Consider the following 9,964-nt stretch of genomic DNA (forward strand, 5'->3'; position numbering starts at 1 on the left):
TCAAATATGTACAGAGATAAAAATGAAACCTGACAGGTTTATCAGACACGTCAGCAGGTCCAGAGTGGAACAAAGGCTGGTGTTTCCATGGCAACGACCAGCATCCTGTACATCTGTCAAATACAAGTGACATCACAGACTGAAGCATTTAAGCTGGTCTGACTTTAGGGTGGCGAGCCACCAGTTGAGAAGCTTTAATACTGTAGAGACTGAGCTGTAGGCCCTGATCAGAGTTCAACATGAGACTGTATGTACAGCTAGATTTATATATGCTTCTATCTGGTTTATATATACTTCTGTTTGGTTTATACATGCTTCTATCTGGTTTATATATGCTTCTATCTGGTTTATATGTTTGTCTGGTTTATATATGCTTCTATCTGGTTTATATATGTTTCTATCTGGTTTACTGCTGGTTGCTTTGTGCATCTCCTTTTATGCTTGGGGGGGGGGGGGGGGGGGGGCGTAGAAATACAAGCACAGGGAAACACAGAAATACAGGACAAACTCACAAACACCTAGAATGACATAAAGACAGAAAAGCAGTGAAAGACTGAATAAAAACTCCAAACTCTAGTAGAACTCTGGCGTCAAACTAAAGGAACAGCCCAGGAAAAGTGGTGAATTCATCCATATGAAGGATTTCCAAGTGTTTGCAGCTGCTTTCAGAGCAGAGTTCATGTATGAGCTGGAAAAGAACAATACCAAAACAATACGAAACTAGAAGCACTTGGAGAGCGCAGACCTCCGCCAAGGAAGATTAGAGGGCCCCCGTGCCCCCCCCCCACCCTCGATCACCACCAAAATTTAATCATTTGTTCCTTGTGCCAGTATCAACATTTCCTGAAATTTTCATTCAAATCCGTCCATAACTTTTTGAGTTCTCTTGCACACAGACAGACCGACAAACCAACACTGGCAAAAACATAACCTCCTTGGTGGAGGAAACTAAGGCAGCGATAAAAACAACAACAAAAATCATACAAGAAGTCCTGACACGTCAGCAGGTCCAGAGTGGGACAAAGGCTGGCGTTTCCATGGCAACGTGGACTTGGATGTGAATGTTGCTGTGGTGGTTGCTGTGCTGCTGTATCTCATGGTGTGTTGCATGCCTTCAGTCTGCAGCGCCCCCTATTGGCCTGGAACAAACATGTCATCATCATGTGCTGCTGTCACTCATGTGTGTGTGAGTCCATGTAAAGTCCATTCAGTCACTGAATCAAATCCACCTGATCAGTGAAATAATGCTGACATGGGACGGCTCTGAAAGCACACAGACGTTCAGTCTCAGTGTTTGTCTGGGACTTTTCCTGGTGGACTGGAACAGACAGGAGGTGGATTTACTAAATCCAGGACTTGGACTCCACAAACTGGAGTTCCCATCCTCAGTCCTTCCAGGTTGGAGCTTTAGACCATCACATCACCTGAGTCATGTGATCTCATCTGTGTGGACATTTTCCAGATGAAACCCAGCCCAGTTCAACCAGTCAAACCATTAAACACACATGAAGGGCACTGGTGTTCAACGGTGGAAAAGCACCATGAAGAAGAACCACTGATAACGGAAGAACTTTTGGCCGTACGTTATTGTCCTGGTAAAAAAAAAAAAAAAAGACTTTGCAAATGTAATAACTGAGGTAATAATGTAATAATATATGAATAAAACTGTATTTAATTTATTAGAGAGAACTGTGATCAAATCTGCCTCTCACTCTCTTTCCCTCCCTCTCTCTCTCTGTGATTTGATCACAGTTCTCTCTAATAAATGAAACTTAAATGCAGTTATATTCATATATTATTACATTATTACCTCAGTTATTACATTTGCAAAGAATTTTTTTTACCAGGACAATAACGTAATAAGTTACTATGTAATCGGTTCAGGACCTTTATTCCGTTATCAGCCGTTCTTCTGTGATTGTCTTCTCCACACCATGAGCCTCTGAAACCTGCACAAACACATGTGTCAGATATTGGAGGTAAACCCAGTTTGGCAGAAGCGTCCCATGTCAGCACTGAAGTGTGTTAGTGTGTTGAATAAACACACAAAACTCCAAACTCACTTGTTTCTCCAGGCATTTGAACGGCACTAGATAAAGAATTGTTATATGACCAACTTATGATTTTAAATTTAGACCTTTTTATGATTGTAATTTTATCTGTGTTCTTATTTGTATTTTATTCTCTTTTGTGAAACACTTTGTGACTTCTCTTGTCTGTGAAAGGTGCTGTAGAAATAAACTTTGCTGGTTTGAATAAAGCTGTGAACTGACCCGACAGTAGAAGTAGAGGGAGATGGTCCCCATGATCAGGAGGAAGTGGACCAGCACCACCCTGATGATCAGATTTGTCACCAAGTCTGAAACACAACAACAACAACCATCAAGTCTGGGCTCCAAATGGGAAAATGGAAAATTTACCAGAGAATGGGTTTAAGTCCAAAGGAATATTAGTGTCAGATCGACTTCAAACACTGTCTGCACATGACAATACATGGACTGGACAGGTTCTATCAGTGGAACATTTACACAACTATTGGAGAAATGGACACAAACCAATATATATGTGTTAGAACACACCATCATATACCTGGAAAACAGCAGCAAACCAACACTGTGGTCATTAGTTTAACAATTAATCTGATTCAGATCTGGAACATTGAACACATTTAATCTGAGGCAGATCATTTCTAACCCAGTGGTGTCAGGACCAACAAACCCCGCCCCCTCACACCTATTGGAGCTTATTCTACACCCTTGTGTCGTGATAATGTTCATGAAGTTGAATAAATAAATGCACAGTATGTTTTCAGGACTTTTGTCTGTTTGATATTATTTCCTTGATATTATTTCAAAGTCACAGACTCGAACCTTCACCCCCAGAGCTCAACATTTAACCCACAGCAACTTTAATCACATTCATTTATTAGAACAACTTCATTTGTTTTTTCACAATAAGTTTATTAGAAATGATGAAGTTTTGATGGATGCTTTTATTTTTTATTTATTTATTTTTTTTACTGATTTCCTGATCCTTTATAACTGTGGAGTACCACAATGTTAGGGAAATGGGGTAAAAACGAAAATGATTTACCCAAAATGTGAAAAAATACATAAGCCTTAGGTTTATGTCAGAGTGATGGAGAACAAAAGCCTCTATATATGAGCCAAGTCTGAAGGAAATTAAAACAAAACTCATGTTTCTATAAACATTTGAAATTTCACCCATTACAAGTAAATGAAAAAAAAAAAAGATTTAAAAAATTCGTAAAATATGTGAACTTTGACCTACGTTTCCTGAAATGTAACCACATCTATTCTGGATCACTGGTAATCTATAAACACAATTAGGACTGAATTCAAACAGTAGTTTTACTGATAAAGTGTAAACAAACAAACAAACAGATGAAACTGCCATAGTCAGTGCGTTTGTCGGAGGCCTTTGACAGAACTTTGGTCGATATTTTCACACTTTATAACCTGATATTAGTTGTTTTTCCTTAAACCTGAGGGAGTTATGGTCAAAAATTGGTTATTTTGAAAAACATGCCCTTGAGTTTGACCTTTCAAGGTCATCGAGGGTCAACAAAATTGGTACCAAATGAAAGACCATATGTGACTTCTAATAAGTCAATAATACAAAGTTAGTTGAAATCCGTCTGAGTTTTCACAATAGAAGCCGTTTAGTGAATATGTAAATGAGGTGCTGGAGCCCTGGTCACTGTAGATGAAAATAACTTAAATCTATGTACACGTGTGTGACAAACGAGGTAGGAAATGGATAGAGAATTGAATTTACAATAATTTGGCATTAGTTTGAAATCACTATGACGAACAGAAGGAAAGTTAATAACGATAAAGGAATTTTACATATGTTACCATAGAAACTGGAAGTCACGCAACCGAGTTGTAAATTTGACAAATGAGAAGAGACTGGAACACAGATGTTCCTGTTAAATTTAGGTTTGATCGGATGAATACTGATGATATTAGAGCTACTGACCCCCCCAATATTTACCCCAGGGCACTAACGAGAGGCGTGACCTTTATGATGTCATGATACAAACCATCAGATGGAGACCAGAGATGGAGACCCTTACAGACCCAAACGTCCAACTTTAATCCTTGAAGACCCAAACAGCCACTGATGACCAAAACCATCTACTGATCTAAACTGTTTAATTCCTGTTGATCCACTAATCCTATCAATCCATGTCAATAATTGGTGTAAAATACAGTTCTTCATCTTTTCATGGTCATCAGATATAGCCATATTTGGACGTTCAGAGGCTTCGTAGTTACCGTGGAAACACCGTCATCTTTCCAACACTGATTCACCAGTAAAACCCATGGAGTTGGACCAGTGACAATGGATGGACACACTGGGTTTATGTTCATATTTTACAGGAAAAGTCACTTTTTCTTCAGTTTTCTCTGTTTCTGATATAAAAACCCTCAACTTTAATCTGAGCTTTTATGAACATCTACATGATCAATAAATGAAATATAGGAAAATACCTGATGTTCACTGAAAAAACACTAAATACAGAGGATTATGTCATAATAGATTGTGATCAATCACTTCAGAAAACTTAAATATATAGAAAACCATATTCTGGAAGTGCCACTACAGTAACACTGGGTCTTTATGGGTTAAATAAACACTAAGGTTTCCACAGCGCTGTACAGTAAAAGAAACACAATAAGAAGATCAAATACTAAGATAAAAACACAGTGAAACATCCTAAATCAATAGTCTGTCCACCCCAGATCAAATATCCGTGCACATCAAATCCACAACCTGCGCGGTGTGAAAAGCCAAAGAACAGAGGTGGGTTTAAAGAAGAGTTTGAAAATGAGGCAGACAGTTGAATTCAAAGTGTTGGTTGATGTTGTTGAAGTGGACTCGTCCTATTGGACAGATTGGACTCCAGTGCATGTGTCCAACTGTGTTGGTCCAGACCTCCATCTGCTGCAGCTCATAGACTGACTGATACCAGTGGACCCCCTCTAGACCCTGGACATGTGGACCACACACACACACATGTACAGATGCACCTTGAACTGTGGACTCTAACTGGGCTTCACATTCAACTGGATGGACTGGGTTTAAACCTGGGTTTAAACTCAACTGTGCTGTGAACTGAGCTCAGATTAAAGGAGTGTTTGTTGGTTCAGCCCAGTCTCTGACAGGTTCAACTGGACCGGCTTTACCTGATCTCAGTTCTACCAACGTGGTTCTGCTCACACCTGTTCACTCTGCTCACTGGGAACGTTGTGGAACATGGTCATGTGACTGTTACTGATGCATTGTGGGTGTTTTGTGTGTGTTTGTCCTGGTGTTACCTCCGACTGTGAGATAGAGGGCGGGGCTCTGAGACGACGAGAAGCTGTGGTTATAAACGTCCACGTGATAAACACATGTGTAGTTCCCTCGGTGGGCGTAGCCCATGGAAGACAACAGGAAGTGGGTGGAGTGATTGACAGCCGGCAGGGTGAGGTTCAGCGGCTTCTTGGTGTCAGAGATCAGCTGGAAGGAGCCTCCTGGGTACTGTGGTTGGACGGAGCATGTGATGGTGAAGTCGGAGAACACCAGCACCCGGAACCCCTGCTGGTAGACCCCAAAGACCCCGTCAGACAGGGAGATGTTGGGCTGAGGCAGCAGATCTGTCCACACACAGAGACATGATTGGACCAAGCAGCACACATGAGCACAAACAAGCAGTCAGAGAATCCATCCTCCTCAGAGACACAGATGGATCTGATCCACAGGAGTTTGGGATGGGATGAACACTGACCAATGAAAACATGAGGAATGGGTCATTTAGAGCACAGCTGACCTTCAAAGGCATTATGGGTAAAAAATGACACACGTGGTGGTTTTACAGTCTCACATGTCAACATTTGGTCCTTTTGTCCTAAATGAGACTAATGTGAAATATGTTTGTGTTTTCAGCCTCATCTGGTCCAAATGAAGACGTTCATTTGTGATCTGGACGTTACAAAGGTCAAAGGTCAATATTTGACACATTTGACAGAAAAAAACAATGAACTGAGACAAAATAATCAACTGATGAAATGAACAGATTCATTAGATGTAACTTTAAACTTCAGAGTCAGAACCATCTGGTCACTGAGAATTCAGTTCAGACACAGTTTGTGTCCATTTGTACCTGAACACACCACGTCCACACCAGATGAGTCTTTAGAGGAACCATCTAGTCCAACACAGTCCCTCGGTCCAGATGTCAGCTTTACACAAGGAACTGAGACCGACCACACAGATCTGTCTGTAGAATCATCTGTTCTGTTGACTGAAACAGCTGATCCACAGTCCAGATACTGACACACAGCAGATCCAGACTTCAGGTCCCAGCGTTTATAGCGGTCTTGTACTGGTCTCCACTGTCCCTGGTGTTGGATCTCCAAAGTACCAGCACAGCGGCTCGGCTGTCCCACCAACCTGACACCACCTGGATCTGAGCAGAGACACAAAGACAGGAGGACTGGTTCAGCTGTTTAGAAAATGTTTGGACTGTCATCCAAGAGACGAAGAGAGACGAAACGTTTTCAAAAGAGCTGAAGCAGTCCAGTAGAACCGAGAAGAACCATGACCTGGACAAATGAGAACCTACACAGACAAAGAAAGGAGTCCAAGAAAGAGAAGATAAGGTAAGATAAAATCAGATCAGACTTTACTGATCCCTCCATGGTGAACTTCCACAGCTGACAACAGCAAATACAACAATAAAGTGCAGGGAAGACGATCTGAAAATATACACTTATGAAACATAAAGTATCGGCTATATTTATGAGTATTTATATAAATTTAGATTTAAATGTAAATATTATATTCATATTTACATTATATTTGCTCATGCACATGGTGTGATATGGGGGGGGGGGGGTGTTACTGTGAACTGTTCTGTATTCTGATGGCTGTGGGAAGGAATGACCTGTGCTATCCCTCATTCTCTCATTGGGCGTGTAAAAGTCTGTCATATGAAAGCCACGCCCCCTTGGTACCTGAACAGGTGAGTCCAGCAGCTGTTCCTGGTGAGCAGGTCTTCCCAGCTGAGCTGGACCTTCTACAGTCCAGGACAGCAGACTCATTTCCTTCACACTGGAGCTCACTGGTCCAGACTGGAGCCTCCCCCTCTCCATAGAGCGCCTCCTGGAGGAGCAAAGGGGCCCCGCAGCCCAGCTCCCTACAGACCACCTGGGTATCATTAAGGTCCAAATCCTCTTCACACACCGAGGACCAGGACTGGTTAGACCGGACCTCCAGTCTGCCTGAACACAGACTGGAACCATGGACCAGTCTGACAGAGTCTGTGGACCCACAACAACACACACACATGTTTAAAGACACAAAAGCCCCTGGACAGACGGGAGTGTGAGGGTGGACTCTGTCAAAGCCTCCTGTCAGTCATTAGTGACACAGGAACTAAATAGGACTCATGGACCAGTTCAACCAGAGACACAACGTCCTCAAAGTACGTAAATTTTATTTGTAGACCACTTTTCACAGAAAGAATCACAAAGTGCTTTACAGTGTGAAGTACAAATAAACAGTACAAATAAAATACCATTAAAACACAATAAAATACAATGAAAATATGACAAATACATAAATTGCAATCAGTTTGTAGCAGCTCTGAGTCAGTTGGGAAATTAAAAAGCTTACTTGAACAGGAGTGTTTGGAGGTGTGTAGAAGCCAATAACAACCCATAACGTAATAAATTTGCCATTTTTAAAATATAATAGGCCCATAACGTAATAACTGACCAATAACATAATAAAAGTCCTGAACCGATAAACTTTTGACCAATAACATAATAACTTATTACGTTATTGGTAGGTTATTATATTATTGGCCTGATAAAAAAAAAAAAAATTCTTTGAAAACGTAATAACTGAGCCAATAACGTAATAATATATTAATATCACTGTATTTAAGTTTCATTTATTGGATAAAACTGTAATTAAATCTCTCTCCCCCTCTCTCCCCCTCTCTTCTTTGCTCTCTCTCTCTCTGCCCCCCACCCCCATGTATTTGTCGATTTAACTTGATGGTTAAAATGATCTCTAGTCCGGTCTGGTGCTCCTTAGCCTTTCAAAGTGTCTCCAAACAAAATGGAAACACCCATGTTTGCAAACATAGACAATATATGAAATATGTATGACATGTAACTCACTCTTGAAGATAGTAATTTTTTTCACTGTTAAGGATTTTTTGATTTCCCATAATTGACCACTAGAGGGCAATGGTGTGACACTTACTTTCTTCAGTTGTCCAAACTTCCTTGCTTCCTTTCTAGGACACATGATGAAAGGTAATCAGTGGTCAATTTTCTTTGGTGAACAGTTCATTTTATGGAAATTCTTGATAATATCAGGGGGTATCAACATTTTTATAGTAGAGTGTGTATGTATGTGTATGCGTGCGCCCGAGCGTGTGTGTGTGCGCGCGCATCTGGTAAATTTTGTGGAATGGAATGGATAAATTGAATAGATCAAATATGGGACAAACCCTTAAAAATGTTTATACCCCCTGATATCATCAAACTGTAATAGTTAATAATGATAATAACTAGCCAACAGTTAGCTAGGTATAGTCAGCTAACTTTGAATACACTCTCAATAATGTTAGTCCTCCTGCACTAAATATATAAGACTGTATGAGGTATATGCAAGAATTTCAATAAAATGAACTGTTCACCAAAGAATATTGATCACTGATTACCTTTACAGAACATGTGTACAAGAAAGGAAGCAAGGAAGTTTGGACAACTGAAGAGAGTCAGTGTCACACCACTGCCATCTAGTGGTCAATTATGGGAAATCAAAAAATCCTTAACCCCATAACACCAAATGTATCATATTTGAGACATGAGTTTTGAAGCCCTCTACATAATCAGCGTGATTTTTTTTTTCTTGAAAAACCTGATGTATACAATTAGATACATGTAATACACAGTTAATCCACCGGGGGGAGGAATTTGTTCACCAGAGGCTTTTGCAGTCATTAATGAGGAAGGAGGCACAGGTGGTTTTTGGAACTTTGCCAATTTTGAAAATGTTAAGGTCAGAGAACATTATTTTTTTTTACTGAAACATCAATAGGAAGAGTTATTGGGTTGATGCAATGTGAAATTACTTAATATTTCATAATCTATGTTTTAGTAAAACCGTTGTTGAAAAAGGCATATCAAATTTGATACAGCAGGTATATGAGGTCATGTAACTCTAAATCAGTCAATTGTAATTTTATTGCATTTCATGCATTATACATATCATCAAGCAACATACAGTCTTCTTTATTTTTCAATTAAAGTATATAAATATTCAAATTGCATAATTTGGTACATTTAGTGCAAAAAAATGTAGATATGAGTGCTTCTATGAAACTGGGTTTATTTTGGTATCTGGCACGTTTCCAGCTTTTTAGACCCAATAATAAAAGAGAAATATAAACATATTTCCCCCAGGATGGACCTGATGATGACCTCAGATAAATGCAAAAAAATCCCAAAATTAAAGATTTTTTAATAACATTTTGGGACCCAAAACTGGGAAATGAAAGGCTACCTAGGTGTCATTTTTGATCTAAAAACGTGTGTAAATGGTCTTCTATAGACTATAAATAAAGACATTGTGTTAAATGTGTTAATCCTAGTGGTTTTTCTAATCCAGACATACAGGTTTTTCATGAATCTCAGTCTCATTCCATGTTTCTTGTGGAACCCATCGTGTCCATTAATGTTATATGCAGAACCTGCCCATTTAAACACATGTAAATAATGAGTGATTTCGCAACAGCAGTCATTTTTATGAAACACTCTGCCTTGCATGTTTGCTTCGATTCTCAAAATGTACATGTAAGAAAATTAAAAGATATTCAAAAAAATAGTAGCATATAATTTTCATGCCTTTTTTACCAGGTGACATGGATTTTCAGCTC

This window comes from Sphaeramia orbicularis, chromosome 14 (assembly GCF_902148855.1).
Source record: "Sphaeramia orbicularis chromosome 14, fSphaOr1.1, whole genome shotgun sequence".
Taxonomy (NCBI): domain Eukaryota; kingdom Metazoa; phylum Chordata; class Actinopteri; order Kurtiformes; family Apogonidae; genus Sphaeramia; species Sphaeramia orbicularis.